Source organism: Dendrobates tinctorius, unplaced genomic scaffold (genome assembly GCF_039654945.1).
Source record: "Dendrobates tinctorius isolate UK_male_01 unplaced genomic scaffold, ASM3965494v1 ptg000157l, whole genome shotgun sequence".
Lineage (NCBI taxonomy): Eukaryota > Metazoa > Chordata > Amphibia > Anura > Dendrobatidae > Dendrobates > Dendrobates tinctorius.
Window position 1 is genome coordinate 4,971,480 of NW_027361824.1, and position 22,392 is coordinate 4,993,871.

A 22,392-nucleotide genomic window follows, 5' to 3' on the forward strand; every position below is an offset into this window, starting at 1 on the left:
TTGGGGCCCGCATATCACACAGCTCCCAGAACTTCTAACCGAGACCAATGGGTGGGTTTCTAATCCAAACCCAGAAGTGGAGAATGGGCCGACACAGTGGGTCCGTGCTTTTCCCACTAAGAGGTCCACAGAATGACACCGCTCCTGCACTGCTGAACTACATGTGGTGGGTTCCAAGACGAAAACCCAAAACATGGAGGAGTGACCTATTCATCCCATGTCTGGACCATCAGGGGGTCCACAGTATTACAGTGCACCCCCTATACTTCTAATATATATTAATGGGTGGATTTCTTACCTAAAACCAAAGAGGTGGGGAAGGGCTGGCATATGGGGTCCATGCCGTTATCACCAGGGGTTCCTCAGGATTACACCGCCCTCTGCATTCTAAATTAGGCTAATTGGTGGGTTCCATAACCAAACCCAAGAGGTGGGGAAGGAGTGACATATTGGCCCAGGCCTTGACCACCCCAGCACCTCTGATCTAGGTGATCTAACGGGTGGGTTACATACCTACCACCACGACCATCGGTAGAGGTGGGGATGGGGTGACCTAGATCAGATGGATCCTCAAGTAATTTTGGGGAAGGAATGTGTGGGAAGGTGACATGTAGACCTCCCGATAATAAGATTACATCGGATTAGAGAGATCTTTGGACTGAAATATAGGGGTTCTTCCCCTGTGGCCTGGTAAAGTGACCCAGCAGTGCCGTCAGATACTCACTGACTACTCACCGGGGTCTCCGCTCAGTAAGAAGTGGACGGTCCCTCCGTGCTGCCCATGTGACCAGTGTAAACTACATATTAAACGGCTCAGCTTTCATTTTACTAGAACAACCAATTACAGCTCAGGTTTCATATTACCAGAACAACCAATCACTGCTCAGGTTTCATATTACCAGAACAACCAATCAAGGCTTAGCTTTCATTTTACCAGAACAACCAATCACAGCTCAGATTTCATTTTACCAGAAAAACCAATGACAGCTCAGCTTTCTTTTTACCAGAACAACCAATCACAGCTCAGCTTTCATTTTTCCAGAACTACCAAAAACGGCTTAGGTATCATATTACCAGAACAACCAGTCACTGCTCAGGTTTCATATTACCAGAACAACCAATCACGACTTAGCTTTCATATTACCAGAACAACCAATCACAGCTCAGATTTCATTTTCGCAGAAAAACCAATGACAGCTCAGCTTTCATTTTACCAGGACAACCAGTCACGGCTCAGCTTTCATTTTCCCGGTTCTGTTTAATGAATGACAGCTGCTCTCTTATTGGTTGCCGTGGACAACAAAGAAAGCTTCATTTTTAGATAATATTGATAAATGTAGCCCCTATAGTGTATTTATAAGTCATAGGCCTCATTCTAATAAATAAATACATATAGAAATAACCCTGCCATTAATGAGTGAACCCATCTCAGTGGCTTTCTTACTACTTGGCATGTGCGACCAGTCATGGAAGAACTACAGGACATATCCATGGGTGGCGAGGTTGGCAGAAGCCTCTTGACGGGCGGCTTTTCAGGGGGCGATATCCGTAGTAGCGAGTATTTTTGGAAATTGATTGTATTTGACAACTTTTTAGGTTTTTAACCTGCTGAGTGCTGATGGATATTGTGAGATCACCCCATTAACTGTCTGCAGGGAAGACGCGGCCCACCAATACTTTAATGTGACCGCCATGGACTTGGACGCTGAATATATGGGGGTTTTTTATGTTCTTCATGCACCCCCATATATTAAAGGTTGGACAACCCATAGATGGCGCCATTAAAGGGATCATTTAGTTTAGGTACACCCCAAAGAGGGGTAAGGGCTAAGGGGGCACACTGCCACTTGGTTCACCAAAGCGATCATCTGCACTGACCCCATGGGCTGTGAGAAGGAGACTCCTTTGTTACTCAGGAGTCCGTGGTGGTTGTCCAGGCCCCTTTAATGAGGCCATGTTCTGCAGATACAGTTTCCTTTGGTCACTGTAATTACTGTTGTTTCATGGCCTCCAGGCTCCTAATGACACATAATATGGACATATCTAAAAGGCACTTACTGCGAGCGTGGTGAGCGCACCGCCAGGCCCGGCGATGGAGGCGGCGTATCCTGAGCGCGGTGCTGCGGGGGCGTACGATGTGCGGAGGAGGCGAATAGAAAGGTGGAATGTGTAAGAACAGACATCGCTGCTCTAACCTTCAGGATATTATAACTTTTCCAGAACATAAACTCCTACAATGAGCGTCGCCGATAATGGAGGAGACCGGTGACTAACAGGTTGCTATAGCGATAAATTCTAAAGCTTCCAACGAAAATGAGGCGAAAATAATAGATCTGCTGGTCCGATATCTCCCAGGTTACTCCACTGATCCAAAAATAAAGAGGCGCGGGCGGTGGGGGAGGCGACCTTTCCTGAGAGGATCGGTAGGGATCATCCGCTAAGTAGCGTAGTATCACAATAATGCTAAAGTAATATCACAGTAATAAAGTAATCACCCAAATACTAAGGTAATATCACAGTAATACTAAGGTAATATCACAGTAATAAAGTAATATCACAGTAATACTAAGGTAATATCACACTAATACTAAAGTAATATCACACTAATACTAAAAAGTAATATCACAGTAATACTAAGGTAATATCACAGTAATAAAGTAATATCACAGTAATACTAAAGTAATATCACACTAATACTAAAGTAATATCACACTAATACTAAAGTAATATCACAGTAATACTAAAGTAATATCACACTAATACTAAAGTAATATCACACTAATACTAAGGTAATATCACACTAATACTAAGGTAATATCACACTAATACTAAAGTAATATCACACTAATACTAAAGTAATATCACACTAATACTAAGGTAATATCACACTAATACTAAAGTAATATCACACTAATACTAAAGTAATATCACAATAATACTAAGGTAATATCACAGTAATACTAAAGTAATATCACAATAATACTAAGGTAATATCACAGTAATACTAAAGTAATATCACAATAATACTAAAGTAATATCACAATAATACTAAGGTAATATCACACTAATACTAAAGTAATATCACACTAATACTAAAGTAATATCACAATAATACTAAAGTAATATCACAATAATACTAAGGTAATATCACAGTAATACTAAAGTAATATCACAATAATACTAAGGTAATATCACAGTAATACTAAAGTAATATCACAATAATACTAAAGTAATATCACAATAATACTAAGGTAATATCACACTAATACTAAAGTAATATCACACTAATACTAAAGTAATATCACACTAATACTAAGGTAATATCACAGTAATACTAAGGTAATATCACACTAATACTAAAGTAATATCACAGTAATACTAAAGTAATATCACACTAATACTAAAGTAATATCACACTAATACTAAAGTAATATCACAATAATACTAAGGTAATATCACAGTAATACTAAAGTAATATCACAATAATACTAAGGTAATATCACAGTAATACTAAAGTAATATCACAATAATACTAAAGTAATATCACAATAATACTAAGGTAATATCACACTAATACTAAAGTAATATCACACTAATACTAAAGTAATATCACACTAATACTAAAGTAATATCACAATAATACTAAGGTAATATCACAGTAATACTAAGGTAATATCACACTAATACTAAAGTAATATCACAGTAATACTAAGGTAATATCACACTAATACTAAAGTAATATCACAGTAATACTAAGGTAATATCACAGTAATACTAAGGTAATATCACAGTAATACTTAGGTAATATCACAGTAATACTAAAGTAATATCACAGTAATACTTAGGTAATATCACAGTAATACTAAAGTAATATCACAGTAATACTAAGGTAATATCACAGTAATACTAAGGTAATATCACAGTAATACTTAGGTAATATCACACTAATACTAAAGTAATATCACAGTAATACTAAGGTAATATCACAGTAATACTAAAGTAATATCACAGTAATACTTAGGTAATATCACAGTAATACTAAAGTAATATCACACTAATACTAAAGTAATATCACAGTAATACTAAGGTAATATCACACTAATACTAAAGTAATATCACAGTAATACTAAGGTAATATCACAGTAATACTAAGGTAATATCACAGTAATACTAAAGTAATATCACACTAATACTAAAGTAATATCACAGTAATACTAAGGTAATATCACACTAATACTAAGGTAATATCACACGAATACTAAAGTAACATCACAATAATACTAAAGTAATATCACACTAATACTAAAGTAATATCACACTAATACTAAGGTAATATCACAGTAATACTAAGGTAATATCACACGAATACTAAGGTAATATCACAGTAATACTAAAGTAATATCACAGTAATACTAAAGTAATATCACACTAATACTAAAGTAATATCACAGTAATACTAAGGTAATATCACACGAATACTAAGGTAATATCACACGAATACTAAAGTAATATCACAGTAATACTAAGGTAATATCACACTAATACTAAAGTAATATCACAGTAATACTAAGGTAATATCACACGAATACTAAGGTAATATCACAGTAATACTAAGGTAATATCACACGAATACTAAAGTAATATCACAGTAATACTAAGGTAATATCACACTAATACTAAGGTAATATCACAGTAATACTAAGGTAATATCACAGTAATACTAAGGTAATATCACACTAATACTAAAGTAATATCACAGTAATACTAAGGTAATATCACACTAATACTAAGGTAATATCACAATAATACTAAAGTAATATCACAATAATACTAAGGTAATATCACAGTAATACTAAAGTAATATCACACTAATACTAAGGTAATATCACAATAATACTAAGGTAATGTCACAGTAATACTAAGGTAATATCACAGTAATACTAAAGTAATATCACAGTAATACTAAAGTAATATCACAATAATACTAAGGTAATATCACAATAATACTAAAGTAATATCACAATAATACTAAGGTAATATCACAGTAATACTAAAGTAATATCACACTAATACTAAAGTAATATCACAATAATACTAAGGTAATGTCACAGTAATACTAAGGTAATATCACAGTAATACTAAAGTAATATCACAGTAATACTAAAGTAATATCACAATAATACTAAGGTAATGTCACAGTAATACTAAGGTAATATCACAGTAATACTAAGGTAATATCACACTAATACTAAAGTAATATCACACTAATACTAAAGTAATATCACAGTAATACTAAGGTAATATCACAGTAATACTAAGGTAATATCACACTAATACTAAGGTAATATCACAGTAATACTAAAGTAATATCACACTAATACTAAGGTAATATCACACTAATACTAAGGTAATATCACACTAATACTAAAGTAATATCACAGTAATACTAAAGTAATATCACACTAATACTAAGGTAATATCACACTAATACTAAAGTAATATCACAGTAATACTAAAGTAATATCACAGTAATACTAAGGTAATATCACACTAATACTAAGGTAATATCACAGTAATACTAAAGTAATATCACACTAATACTAAGGTAATGTCACAGTAATACTAAGGTAATATCACACTAATACTAAGGTAATATCACAGTAATACTAAAGTAATATCACACTAATACTAAGGTAATATCACACTAATACTAAGGTAATATCACACTAATACTAAAGTAATATCACAGTAATACTAAAGTAATATCACACTAATACTAAGGTAATATCACACTAATACTAAAGTAATATCACAGTAATACTAAAGTAATATCACAGTAATACTAAGGTAATATCACACTAATACTAAGGTAATATCACAGTAATACTAAAGTAATATCACACTAATACTAAGGTAATATCACAGTAATACTAAGGTAATATCACACTAATACTAAAGTAATATCACACTAATACTAAAGTAATATCACACTAATACTAAAGTAATATCACAGTAATACTAAAGTAATATCACACTAATACTAAGGTAATATCACACTAATACTAAAGTAATATCACACTAATACTAAAGTAATATCACAGTAATACTAAGGTAATGTCACAGTAATACTAAGGTAATATCACAGTAATACTAAGGTAATATCACAATAATACTAAGGTAATGTCACAGTAATACTAAGGTAATGTCACAGTAATACTAAGGTAATGTCACAGTAATACTAAGGTAATATCACAGTAATACTAAGGTAATATCACAGTAATACTAAAGTAATATCACACTAATACTAAGGTAATATCACAATAATACTAAGGTAATGTCACAGTAATACTAAGGTAATGTCACAGTAATACTAAGGTAATATCACAATAATACTAAGGTAATATCACAGTAATACTAAAGTAATATCACAGTAATACTAAGGTAATATCACAGTAATACTAAGGTAATATCACACTAATACTAAGGTAATATCACAATAATACTAAGGTAATGTCACAGTAATACTAAGGTAATGTCACAGTAATACTAAGGTAATATCACACTAATACTAAAGTAATATCACAGTAATACTAAGGTAATGTCACAGTAATACTAAAGTAATATCACACTAATACTAAGGTAATATCACAATAATACTAAAGTAATATCACAGTAATACTAAGGTAATGTCACAGTAATACTAAAGTAATATCACACTAATACTAAGGTAATATCACAATAATACTAAGGTAATGTCACAGTAATACTAAGGTAATGTCACAGTAATACTAAAGTAATATCACAGTAATACTAATGTAATGTCACAGTAATACTAAGGTAATATCACACGAATACTAAAGTGATATCACAGTAAGGCCGGGATCACACATGTGAGAAACACGGCCGAGTCTCGCATGTTAATACCCGGCACTGCCGCCGGCACTCGGATCGGAGCGTGCGGCCGCATAGCAATACATGGAGCTACACGCTCCTCTCTTGAGTGCCGGCGGCAGTGCGGGGTATTAACATGCGAGACTCGGCTGTGTTTCTCACATGTGTGATCTCGGCCTAATACTAAAGTAATATCACAGCAATCCTAAAGTAATAACACCGTAATACTCTGGGCAATCATATTACAGTAATACTAAATTAATTTCCTAATATTACATTGCTAAATTAATGTCACAGTAATACTCTGTACAATAATATTAGAGTAATACTAAAGTAATATCACAATAATGGTCTATATAGTAATATCCACATAGCACTGTATACTAATTTGACAGTAATACTCTGCATGATAATATCACAGTAATATACACACACACGTGGTCAAAATTGTTGGTACCCCTCGTGTAATGACAGAAAAACCCACATTGGTGACAGGAAAAACTTGCATCAAAAGTAATAATAAATCAAAAATCTATGAAAATGAACAAATGAAAGTCAGACTTCCACAGAATTTTAAAAAAAATATATATCTCATGAAATAGGCCTGGACAGAAATGATGGTTCCCCTGAAAATAATGTGACAAAAGGGACATGTTTAGTGTTGAGCGATACCATCCGATACTGAGAAATATCGGATGGGATTGGATTGGACTGATACCCAAAAAGTATCGGGTATCGCCGATTCCGATACCGGAAGTCCCATGCAAGTCTATGGGACAGAAATATCGGAAGTAAAAAAAACCCCTTTCTTTCCTTGCGCATCCAGTTCGGGAGGGGGGAAGAGTGTGGGCGGTGCGTGGGCGGACACTGTGCGTGTCTGTGTGTGCGGGCGGGGTCTGTATGGGCCTCTCGGGGGCCTATGCGGGCCGCTCGGGGATCTGTGCGGGCCTGCTGGGGCCTGTACGGGCCTCTCGGGTGTCTATGCGGGCCTTCCGGGGCCCTGTGCGGGCCTGCCGGGGCCTGTACAGGCCTCTCGGGGGTCTATGCGGGGCTGCCGGGGCCCTGTGCGGGCCTGCCGGGGCCTGTACGGGCCTCTCGGATGTCTATGCGGGCCTGCCGGGGGTTGTGTGTGTGCAGGCATCGTCCGATGGGACTACAAGTTCCATCGGGCGATGCCTGCTACAATGACAGTGATTGACACATTAGCCAATGATGGGTGTTATGAATGAGTCACCGTAGGAGGCAAAAACAGAAATACTAGCTAAGTCCAGAAAACCAGAGAAGTTGGCAGCTATCGGATTGCAGACCCCTGAACCTAAGAACAACAACTAGCAGTAGCTGTGGGGGGTTCCTACGGTGCCCTAGACCCCTCGATCACAGCCGGAGAACTACATAGCCTAAAGACAGAAAGGGAAATCTAAACTGCCCCAGAGCAGACCCCAAAGCAATGGGCAGCCCCCAACATATAATGACGGTGAAGCAAGATGAAAAAAACACTCACACAGATAGAAAGATAGGCTGAGCAAATGATGGGGCCCAAGCTAACTAAATAGGACAGAATAGAAAAGCTGCTGTCTGCAATCCGCCAAAACCCTCTCAAAAACAAGAGCCAACAGACTGATAGGGAAAAAAGCCCTGAAGACGCTAGGCTTCAAAAAGACTATATCAGTACTCAGGTATTTTCTGAAGACAGAGCAAAAAGGAATTCAGCTCACCCAGCAGGGAAAGGAAGAAAACCAGAAAAACAAGGCAAAACAAAACCAAAACACAAATGCAAAAAGTAGAGCAGAAAACTTAGCTTTTGAGGAGTAGGAATCAGACTGGTCTCCAAGAATCCCTCAGAGAAATCACCCGCAAGGCAGAAGGGCGTCGGCTGCCTTATATCCAGTCAGCAATTCTAGTCACCCAGTCATCATCATTCTGCTCAGGTGCTTTGTAATCAGCCTCACTACCTTCCTTCACCAGAAGAGGGAGTTCATCAGACATCAATGGTGAAGGGGAAAATGATCTCACAACAGATGGGACAGTAGTAGTCCCATCATCCGGCTAATGTGTTGAATGTAAAAAAAAAACCATGCATACATACTACATACATACATACTATATACATACTTCATATATACTACATTCATGCAACATACATACATACTACATACATACTACATATATACTACATTCATACAACATACATACATACTACATACATACTACATATATACAACATACAACATACATACTACATATATACTACATTCATACAACATACATAAATACTACATACATACTACATATATACAACATTCATACAACATACATACATACTACATATATACTACATTCATACAACATACATACATACTACATACATACTACATATATACAACATTCATACAACATACATACTACATATATACTACATTCATACAACATACATACTACATATATACTACATTCATACAACATACATACATACTACATACATACTACATATATACAACATACATACTACATATATACTACATTCATACAACATACATACTTCATATATACTACATTCATACAACATACATAAACATCCATACATATATACTACATATATACTACATTCATACAACATAATGCATACTACATACATACTACATTCATACAACATACATACATACTACATATATATTACATATATACTACATTCATACAACATACATACATACTACATACATACTTCATATATACTACATTCATACAACATACATACAACATGCTACATACATACTACATACATACTACATACAATACATTCATACAATATATACATATAGACATACAGTACATATAACATAGAGTACATACCATCACTTGTCACTTTGATCCCCGAAACCAGTGTCATCTGTAAAAAAATATTAAAATAACAAACAAGCGATATACTCCCTGATCCGCAGAAATCCACGAGTGTCCCACGACGATCTCCCGTGGAGAACAGCAGCATCAGCTGAAGCCACCGCTCTCTACGGGCCCCAAGATTACAATGACGGGAGGTAGGCAATATAGAATTAATCTTCAGCTCACCTGGTCCAGCCTGCTATGATTAAGGGTCAAATATGATCCGAAACGCGTAAGCCTACACATGCTTTTATTACATGGTATTGTAATTTTTAATGATGGACTAAATAAAGGCTTTTTTTAATTTTCCTATATCGTGTGCTGGAACTACAAAAAGTTTTTTTTTTTCACCAAGAATGACGGGACGCCACTGTTAAAAAAAGTCCCTAGTCTCACTTTTGGCATTGCTGTGTGAGAAGGTTCCCATGCAGCTTTTGCCATAAAGTGAGGCTAGGGACTTTTTTCTACAGTGGTGGAGGAATACAGTGCGGAAGGATACCTACCTCCCGTCATTGTATTCCTGGGGCCTGTAGAGAGCGGTCGCATCAGCTGATGCTGCTGTTCTCCACTGGAGATCGTCGTGGGACACTCATGGATTTCTGCGGATCAGGGAGTATATTGGTTATTTGTTATTTTAATATTTTTTAAAGATGACACTGGCTTCGGGGAACAAAGTGACAAGTGATGGTGAGTATGTACTGTATGTCTATATGTATGTATTGTATGAATGTATTGTATGTGTTGTATGTTGTATGTATGTTGTATGTATGTAGCATGTTGTATGAATGTAGTATATATGTAGTATGTATGTAGTATGTACAGTGGCATGCAAAAGTTTAGGCACCCCTGGCCAAAATTACTGTTATTGTGAACAGTTAAGCAAGTTGAAGATAAAATGATCTCTAAAATGCCTAAAGTTAAAGATGACACATTTGTTTTGTATTTTAGGCTAAAAAGTAATACACATTGTCATTTTTTCACATTTTAAAAATTACAAAAAGAAAAATGGTCCGATGCTAAAGTTTGGGCACCCTTTGGAGATTTTTGTGCTCAGATAACTTTGACCAAGGTTTCAGACCTTAATTAGCCTGTAAGGGATATGGCTTGTTCACCCTCAATGTTAGGAAAGGCCAGCTGATGCAGATTCCACAGGTTTAGAAACACATAGCCTCCTCTAACCTTGTGCGAAAAAACAGCCACCATGGGTTCTTTTAAGCAGCTGCCTAGCACTCTGAAAATGAAAATGGTGGAGGCCCACAAAGCAGGACAAGGCTATAAGAAGATAGCAAAGCGTTTTCAAGTTGTCCTTTCCTTAGTTCAATATGTAATTCAGAAATAGCAGTTTACAGGAACAGTGGAGGTCAAGATAAGGTCTGGAAGGCCAAGCAAAATTTCAGAGAGAGCTGCTTGTAGGATTGCTAGAAAGACATATCAGAACCCCCACTTGACTGCAAAAGACCTTCAGAAAGATTTAGCAGATTCTGGAGTTGTGGTAATTGTTCTATTGTTCAGAGACACCTTATCAAATATGGCCTTCATGGAAGAGTCATCAGAAGAAATCCTCTCCTGCACACTCACCATAAAATTTCGCATCAGAGGTATGCAAAAGAACATCTAAACAAGCCCAATGCATTTTAGAAACAAGTCCTGTGAATCGTTGAAGTTAAAGTAAAACTCTTTGGTCGCAATGATCAAAGGTATGTGCAGAGAAAAAATTGCATAGAATTTCAGGAAAAGAACATCTCTCCAACCATTAAGGATGGGGATGGATCAATTATGCTTTGGAGTTGTGTTGCAGACAATGGCACAGGGAACATTTCACAGGTAGAGAGAATGGAGTCAATGAAATTTCAACAAATTCTTGATGCAAACATAACACCATGTGTAAAAAAGCTGAATTTGTAAACAGGATGGCTTCTACAAATGGATAATGATCACACACATCAAAATCCACAATAGACTACCTCAAAAGGCGATAGCTAGAGGTTTTTCAATGGCCCTCACAGTCCCCCGATTCGATCATCATTGAAAATCTGTGGCTAGTCCTCAAAATAGCAGTGCATGCAAGACGACCCAGGAATCTCACAGAAATGGAAAAATTTTCCAAGGAAGAATGGATGAAAATCCATCAAACAAGAATTGAAAGACTCTTGGCTGGCTACTAAAAGCGTTTACATGCTGTGATATTTTAAAAGGGAGTGCTACTAGGTACTAACTATGCAGGGTGCCCAAACTTTTGCATTGCCCTATTTTCCTTATTGTAATTTTTAAAATGTAAAAAATGACAATATATAATTTTTTTGGCCTAAAATACAGAGAAAATGTGTCATCTTTAACTTTAGCCCTTTTAGAGATCATTCCCTCTTCAACTTGCTTAACTGGTCACAATAACAGTAATTTTGACCAGGGGTGCCCAAACTTTTAAATGCCACTGTATGTATGTTGTATGAATGTAGTATATATGTAGCATGTATGTAGTATGTATGTTGTATGAATGTAGTATATATGAAGTATGTATGTAGTATATATGTTGTATGAATGTAGTATATATGTAGTATGTATGTATGTTGTATGAATGTAGTATATATGAAGTATGTATGTTGTATGTATGTAGTATATATGTAGTATGTATGTATGTTGTATGAATGTAGTATATATGTAGTATGTATGTATGTTGTATGAATGTAGTATATATGAAGTATGTATGTAGTATGTATGAATGTAGTATATATGAAGTATGTATGTATGTTGTATGAATGTAGTATATATGAAGTATGTATGTAGTATGTATGAATGTAGTATATATGTAGTATGTATGAATGTTGTATGAATGTAGTATATATGAAGTATGTATGTAGTATGTATGTATGTTGTATGAATGTAGTATATATGTTGTATGCATGTAGTATGTATGTTGCATGAATGTAGTATATATGTTGTATGCATGTAGTATGTATGTTGTATGAATGTAGTATATACCGTTGTGGCCAAAAGTATTGACACCCCTGCAATTCTGTCAGATAATACTCAGTTTCTTCCTGAAAATGATTGCAAACACAAATTCTTTGTTATTATCTTCATTTAATTTGTCTTAAATGAAAAAAACATAAAAAGAATTGTCCTAAAGCCAAATTGGATATAATTCCACACCAAACATAAAAAAGAGGGTGGACAAAAGTATTGGCACTGTTGGAAAAATCATGTGATGCTTCTGTAATTTGTGTAATTAACAGCACCTGTAACTTACCTGTGGCACCTAACAGGTGTTGGCAATAACTAAATCACACTTGCAGCCAGTTGACATGGATTAAAGTTGACTGAACCTCTGTCCTGTGTCCTTGTGTGTACCACATTGAGCATGGAGAAAAGAAAGAAGACCAAAGAACAGTCTGAGGACTTGAGAAACCAAATTGTGAGGAAGCATGAGCAATCTCAAGGCTGCAAGTCCATCTCCAAAGACCTGAATGTTCCTGTGTCTACCGTGCGCAGTGTCATCAAGAAGTGTAAAGCCCATGGCACTGTGGCTAACCTCCCTAGATGTGGACGGAAAAGAAAAATTGACAAGAGATTTCAACGCAAGATTGTGCGGATGTTGGATAAAGAACCTCAACTAACATCCAAACAAGTTCAAGCTGCCCTGCAGTCCGAGGGTACAACAGTGTCAACCCGTACTATCCGTCGGCGTCTGAATGAAAAGGGACTGTATGGTAGGAGACCCAGGAAGACCCCACTTCTTACCCCGAGACATAAAAAAGCCAGGCTGGAGTTTGCCAAAACTTACCTGAAAAAGCCTAAAACGTTTTGGAAGAATGTTCTCTGGTCAGATGAGACAAAAGTAGAGCTTTTTGGGCAAAGGCATCAACATAGAGTTTACAGGAGAAAAAAAGAGGCATTCAAAGAAAAAAACACAGTCCCTACAGTCAAACATGGCGGAGGTTCCCTGATGTTTTGGGGTTGCTTTGCTGCCTCTGGCACTGGACTGCTTGACCGTGTGCATGGCTATATGAAGTCTGAAGACTACCAACAAATTTTGCAGCATAATGTAGGGCCCAGTGTGAGAAAGCTGGGTCTCCCTCAGAGGTCATGGGTCTTCCAGCAGGACAATGACCCAAAACACACTTCAAAAAGCACTAGAAAATGGTTTGAGAGAAAGCACTGGAGACTTCTAAGGTGGCCAGCAACGAGTCCAGACCAGAATCCTATAGAACACCTGTGGAGAGATCGAAAAATGACAGTTTGGAGAAGGCACCCTTCTAATATCAGGGACCTGGAGCAGTTTGCCAAAGAAGAATGGTCTAAAATTCCAGCAGAGCATTGTAAGAAACTCATTAATGGTTACCGGAAGCGGTTGATCGCAGTTATTTTGGCTAAAGGTTGTGCAACCAAGTATTAGGCTGAGGGTGCCAATACTTTTGTCTGGCCCATTTTTGGAGTTTTGTTTGAAATGGTCAATGTTTTGCTTTTTGCTTCATTCTCTTTTGTGTTTTTTTCATTTAAGACAAATTAAATGAAGATAATAATACCAAAGAATTTGTGATTGCAATCAATACTTTTGGCCACAACTGTATGTATGTATGTTGTATGAATGTAGTATATATGAAGTATGTATGTATGTATGTAGTATGTATGTTGTATGAATGTAGTATATATGTAGTATGTATGTATGTTGTATGAATGTAGTATGTATTTTTTTTTTTTTTCTTTACATTCAACACATTAGCCGGATGATGGGACTTAGACGCTCCTACACAGAAAAGAAAGCAGAGGCAGAAGCCAAGAAAGCAAAAGAAGCAGAGTTGTTTTATATTTGTACTGTACATATTTAATGTCTCAACTTTATAGCAACTTTTATCTATGTAATCACTGCCCTTTTGGGAATAAATGATAAAAACTATTAGCTCTGTCTCCATGCTCTAAGAAACGAACTATGCACCTTTTTTAGATAATCGCTACTAATTTGGGGGTTTGCCACGGACCCTCTTAATTAACTCTTTGATTAAGTAAAGCGTGGCTGGTGGCAACGTGGTGTGTATGGTTGGTTAGGCTAGTTGGCAGTCCGGAAGGGTCTTGAATTGCTGGATGAGTGGTTGAGGCCACAGCATTGAAAATTCCCTTACTGCAGTAGTCTAATTGCCCGTGCACAACAAGCAGCCCATCCGGCGACTAATTATCCTAGGTGCAGTTCCCTGACTGACCTGAGGGTAAGGGGGGCGCCGGAGAGCTGCGAGTTCCAAAGTGGAACCGAGAAAGTGGGATATACATAAATCCCTGCAGTTCTTGGAAGGTTGTTAGCAGTAGTGGGGCATCCAAAATACCCCCCTGCGGTAAATTGTTAGAGCGAGATTAGCTTGCTGTATTTTGGTCACACGGTGCCAGTGGTGGGATAACTAAGACAAGCCCCCACTGTGCCTGTGATAGCCGTGTGCCGGCAGTGCGTCGCGTCCCTCCGTCTGCTGACAAACCCGTGTCGGTGGGACCGTGGCGTATTGGTGACACCGGCCGCGCTGTTCGTCACAAAACTCAAGTGTGTGTATGCACGTATGTATGTCCGGGATTGGCATCCGCACCGTCGCAGCTACAGCCACAAAATTTGGCACAGTCACACGTCTGGTCCCCGAGAGTGTCCTAGGCTAAGTTGTGAGGCGATATTTTAACCCCGCGCGTTCCAATTCACCAAACAATTTTTCCCCTATCTACATAATGGGGAAATAGTGTGTGTGCATCAAGCCCCGCCCCTCATTATGATGTCGTAATGGTTGCCATGACGATGCTGATTCATCATAGGTTGCAATGGTGACGGTTATATCATAACGGTTGCCATGGTGATGATGATGTCATAATGTGTAAATGGGCACGCGACTGGGATGGAGGATATGTGTGATGGGTATATGGGCACGGGACTATGGGATGGAGGATATGTATGATGGCTATATGGGCACGGGACTATGGGATGGAGGATGTGTGATGGGTATATGGGCTCGGGACTATGGGATGGAGGATATGTGTGATGGGTATATGGGCACGGGACTATGGAATAGAGGATGTGTGATGGGTATATGGGCACGGGCCTATGGGATGAAGGATATGTATGATGGGTATATGGGCACGCGACTATGGGATGGAGGATATGTGTGATGGGTATATGGGCACAGGACTATGGGATAGAGGATGTGTGATGGGTATATGGGCACAGGACTATGGGATGGAGGATATGTGTGATGGGTATATGGGCACGGGACTATGGGATGGCGAATATGTATGATGGCTATATGGGCACTGGACTATGGGATGGAGGATGTGTGATGGGTATATGGGCACGGGACTATGGGATGGAGGATGTGTGATGGGTATATGGGCTCGGGACTATGGGATGGAGGATATGTGTGATGGGTATATGGGCACGGGACTATGGAATAGAGGATGTGTGATGGGTATATGGGCACGGGCCTATGGGATGAAGGATATGTATGATGGGTATATGGGCACGCGACTATGGGATGGAGGATATGTGTGATGGGTATATGGGCACAGGACTATGGGATAGAGGATGTGTGATGGGTATATGGGCACAGGACTATGGGATGGAGGATATGTGTGATGGGTATATGGGCACAGGACTATGGGATAGAGGATGTGTGATGGGTATATGGGCACAGGACTATGGGATAGAGGATGTGTGATGGGTATATGGGCACTGGACTATGGGATGGAGGATATGTGTGATGGGTATATGGGCACTGGACTATGGGATGGAGGATATGTGTGATGGGTATATGGGCACAGGACTATGGGATGGAGGATATGTGTGATGGGTATATGGGCACAGGACTATGGGATGGAGGATATGTGTGATGGGTATATGGGCACTGGACTATGGGATGGAGGATATGTGTGATGGGTATATGGGCACTGGACTATGGGATGGAGGATATGTGTGATGGGTATATGGGCACAGGACTATGGGATAGAGGATGTGTGATGGGTATATGGGCACGGGACTATGGGATGGAGGATATGTGTGATGGGTATATGGGCACGGGACTATGGGATGGAGGATATGTATGATGGGTATATGGGCACTGGACTATGGGATGGCGAATATGTATGATGGCTATATGGGCACGGGACTATGGGATGGAGGATATGTATGATGGGTATATGGGCACAGGACTATGGGATGGAGGATGTGTGATGGGTATATGGGCACAGGACTATGGGATAGAGGATGTGTGATGGGTATATGGGCACTGGACTATGGGATGGAGGATATGTGTGATGGGTATATGGGCACTGGACTATGGGATGGAGGATATGTGTGATGGGTATATGGGCACAGGACTATGGGATGGAGGATATGTGTGATGGGTATATGGGCACGGGACTATGGGATGGAGGATGTGTGATGGGTATATGGGCACGGGACTATGGGATGGAGGATATGTATGATGCGTATATGGGCACGGGACTATGGGATGGCGAATATGTATGATGGCTATATGGGGACAAGACTATGGGATGGAGGATGTGTGATGGGTATATGGGCACGGGACTATGGGATGGCGAATATGTATGATGGCTATATGGGCATGGGACTATGGGATGGAGGATGTGTGATGGGTATATGGACATGGGACTATGGGATGGAGGATATGTGTGATGGGTATATGGGCACGGGACTATGGGATGGAGGATGTGTATGATGGCTATATGGGCACAGGACTATGGGATGGAGGATGTGTGATGGGTATATGGGCACGGGACTATGGGATGGAGGATGTGTGATGGGTATATGGACATGGGACTATGGGATGGAGGATATGTGTGATGGGTATATGGGCACGGGACTATGGGATGGCGAATATGTATGATGGCTATATGGGCACAGGACTATGGGATGGAGGATGTGTGATGGGTATATGGGCACGGGACTATGGGATGGAGGATATGTGTGATGGGTATATGGGCACGGGACTATGGGATGGAGGATGTGTGATGGGTATATGGGCACGGGACTATGGGATGGAGGATATGTATGATGGGTATATGGGCACTGGACTATGGGATGGCGAATATGTATGATGGCTATATGGGCACGGGACTATGGGATGGAGGATGTGTGATGGGTATATGGGCACGGGACTATGAGATGGCGAATATGTATGATGGCTATATGGGCATGGGACTATGGGATGGAGGATGTGTGATGGGTATATGGACATGGGACTATGGGATGGAGGATATGTGTGATGGGTATATGGGCACGGGACTATGGGATGAAGGATATGTATGACGGGTATATGGGCACGGGACTATGGGATGGAGGATGTGTGATGGGTATATGGGCATGGGACTATGGGATGGAGGATGTGTGATGGGTATATGGGCACAGGACTATGGGATGGAGAATATGTATGATGGGTATATGGGCATGGGACTATGGGATGGCGAATATGTATGATGGGTATATGGGCATGGGACTATGGGATGGAGGATGTGTGATGGGTATATGGGCATGGGACTATGGGATGGCGAATATGTTTGATGGGTATATGGGCATGGGACTATGGGATGGAGGATATGTATGATGGGTATATGGGCAGGGGACTATGAGATGAAGGATATGTATGACGGGTATATGGGCACTAGACTATGGGATGGAGGATGTTTATGATGGGTATATGGGAACTCGACTATGGGATGGAGGATATGTATGATGTGTATATGGGCATGGGACTATGGGATGGAGGATGTGTGATGGGTATATGGGCACGGGACTATGGGATGGAGGATATGTATGATGGGTATATGGGCACGGGACTATGGGATGGAGGATATGTATGATGGGTATATGGGCATGGGACTATGGGATGGAGGATGTGTGATGGGTATATGGGCACGGGACTATGGGATGAAGGATGTGTGATGGGTATATGGGCACGGGCCTATGGGATGAAGGATGTGTGATGGGTATATGGGCACGGGACTATGGGATGAAGGATAATTATAATTTGCTATAATTAACCACAGTTAGTTACTATGCCCGGGCAGCGCCAGGCTCTTCAGCTAGTTATAAATATTAGTAATAATTAGTAATTAATATCTGTAGTAAACATAACCACTGCACACAAGCCAAGTAATCATCAAGAAGACTAAGGTAAAACGGACACCAGCTAAAAACTGGTATAGACCAGTACATACGGATAGTGCTAACAAAAGCACCCAAAGTGCGTTTCGCATTACATGCTTCATCACGTGTTTCCCTGCCTCTGCTTTTACAAAGGCTATTATAGTCCCTCCTGCTTGGCTGTGCTTTACTATGTGATGTGATAACTACAAGTGATTATCAGAAAGCTCATGCATTTGAGGTCATGTGAGCTTTCTCTGACTTATGCAGTCTTCTGCTTTCTGTGAGATGACAAAGGGCCTTTTTTTTTGCTATCTGCACAAATCAAACTGATTTTTTTTTTTTAATTTGCTATCTTTAATATATGGAATATAGAGTTATGACGAAAAGTGTTGGCACCCTTGCAATTGTTCGTGAAAATGAAGTATTTCTCCTAGAAAATTATTGCAATTCTACGTGTTTTGTTATACGCGTTTATTTTTTTGTGTGTATTTTAGCAAAGCGATGACAAGAAAGGCAAATAGACATAATTTCACACAAATCCCTAAAAATGGTCCAGACAGAATTGTTGTCACATTTCAGAAATAGTGGGTAAACAAATTTGTTTCCAGCATGTGATGCTCGTTCACACTCACCTGTGGCAAGTAACAGGTGTTGGAAATATGAAAATTATAAAAAAGAGGAGAAATTGATTAAATCTTTGCATTGTTTGTCAGTGTGTGACACACTAAACATGGAGAACAGAAAGAGTAGAAGAGAACTGTCTGAGGATTTGAGAACCAAAATTGTTGAAAAATATCAACAACCTCAAGGTTACAATTCGATCTCCAGAGATCTTTATGTTCCTTTGTCTACTCTGTACAACATAATCAAGTTTACAAACCATGGCACTGGAGCTAATATCCCTGGACATTGATGGTAGACAAAAATTGCTGAAAGGTTGCAATGCAGGATAGTCCGGATGGTGAATAAGCAGCCCCAATCAAGGTCCAAAGAAATTAAAGCTGCCCTGCAGGTTTAGGGTGAATCAGTGTCAGCGCGAACTATCTGTCCACATGTGAATGAAATGAAACGCAATGGCAGGATACCCCAGAGGACCAACTGCTGACACAGAGATATAAAAAAGCTAGACTACAGTTTGCCAAAATGTACATGGGAAAGCGTCTTGTGGACAGATGATACCAAGATAGAGCTTTTTGGTAAAATACATCATTCTACTGGTCACCAAAAAATGAATGAGGAAAAGAACACCGTACCTACAGTAAATTATGGTGGAGGGTCTAAGATGTCTTGGAGGTGTTTTCCTGACTCTGGCATAACGCATCATGACATCTGAAGATTACCTAAGGATTTTGAGTGGCAATGTCAGAAAGTTGGTTTTGTGTCCTAGGTCTTGGGTCTTCCTGCAGGACAGTGACCCCAAAAATACTTCAAGAAGCCTCAGAAATGGATGGAAACAAAACTCTGGATAGTTCTGAAATGGCAGCAACGAGTCTGGATCTAAATCCCATTGATCACTTGTGGAGAGATCTGAAAATTGCTGTTGGGAGAAGGTGAAATATGAGACAGGGAGCAGTCTATAAAGAAGAGTGCTCCAAAAGTCCAGGTGAGAGGTGTAAGAAGCTTGTGGATGGTTAGAAGTGACTGATTGCAGTTATTTATTCCAAAGGGGTGCAACCAAATATTAAGTTGTGGGCGTCAACAATTTTGCCTGGACCATTTTTTGGGTTTTGTGTGAAATTATGTCCAGTTTGCCCTTTCTTTTCTGTTTTTGTGTTATTCCAATAAACGCAATAGAAACAAACTTGTATATAACAAAACACGTGTAATTGTAATACTGTTCCGGGACAATACTTCATTTCTGGGGTGCCAACACTTTTGGCCATGACTGTATGTATCATATCTGTTTGGTGCTGCCTCCTCCTCCTCGGCACAGACTTTATGGTGCAGAGACGAGATCAATAAGTCTGTGATTTAATGAGAAGTCAGCGAGGAAAGTCTGGAGTCTCCACAGTCTGAGCTGCGCTCCTGCCAGAGCTGTAATCACTCATCTGAGGCTCCTCAGCACCTGGGAAGACTATAGATCATACAGGAATCAGGTCTTATTTCTGGATTTAAAGGGATACTGCAGCCAAAATATTTACCCCCCCATCCACTACAATCACTGCACCCACTCTCCATGAAGGGGGGAACATCACACGTGTCCGGCCACTGCTGCGGTCATGTAATGGTGGGGGGTGGTATCTGGGGGCCCCTTTTCTAATCCTCAAGAGCGTTCCCAGCAGTTGAGATCACTGCTCCATATGATCTGCACTGATACATTGAGTCACACTGGACTACACTGCAGACACTGCTACATCTGCACCTGGGGCACGAGGGGAATCAATTATTAAGGGCTTATCCATGTTGATAAAAATACAAAATCCAGAATAGCGCCTCCCTTGTTCATGGTTTTCCCTGGTATTGCAGGTCATGCATGCTGAAGAAGAATCCTGTTGCGTGGTAATACCACACGCTACCACCGCGCAGGGGGGAGCTGTTTCTCTCTCATCCCGGATCCCCTTTAATTTCTGTGTTTTTCCTGCGGGGGGGATTTATTGCATAATGAAATAATTTCTGTTTTCCTGGAGGCATCAGGAAATCATGAAGAATCTTCTGCGGCTAATCCCCTAATAAGCAGGAAATAAAAGGAGCAGTAAATCGGATAATCCTGTAATGCGCTGCTCCCTACACAATGGACACAGCGCCGCGGTCAATAACCCAGTCAGCTCTGCTGCATAGAATTGGTGGCGGGGCTGCGGGGGCAGGAGTAAAGGTCGGGACGTATTGTCTAGGAGCAAAGATTAAAAATAATAAGCGGCCTACCTGACTAATGAAGCCAAGAATAAACCTGCTGCTGTACCACGCAGTGGCCACAGGGGGCGATAAAGAGGTTCAGGGCAGATTTTTAGCCCCTGTTTCTATTTACTGACAGCAAGCAGAGATCTTGAAATCCGACTTTCTGAAGGTCACAGTCCTTCTGATGACATCGCAGTATCACGGTCGGTTTTCCTCTCGTCTTCTCGCACTTCGCGTTTCGTTCCAGGCGGCAGACATCTGTATTCTGCGCTCTCCGCTCCCCTTAAAAGGTTGAATTGTTTTCCCATCAGGTACAACGTGTTCATCGATGTTCACACAACTTGTCTGCCCCTTAATTGGTGTTTATGGTGCGGTGGGAAAGGTCAGGCCTGGCAGTCGGAGACGCGCGCATCTGGCCGCATACACCCAAGTGCTGCGTCCATGAGCGGAGATTGGAGTTTACTCAACAGCACCGTGAGGTTCGGAATGTTTCAGTTGTGTCTCCTGAGTGATTTCCGGATGCAGCGGTGCCATGTTTCTGCCACGGCGCACTTCACTGCAGATGGCGGGAATCAAACGTGGCTGCAACTCATCGGTCTATGTGCAAATTGTTGGGGGATAAGTAACTCTTGATCTGTGAAGTGTTCAATAAGAGGAGG

General features: G+C 39.8%; 1 protein-coding gene across 4 annotated transcripts in view; it reads left to right on the top strand.

The window, feature by feature from the left end:
* Positions 1 to 22,392, top strand: part of PDE2A (phosphodiesterase 2A) — an 806,220-nt gene that overhangs the window by 525,684 nt on the left and 258,144 nt on the right. The window lies entirely within an intron of this gene.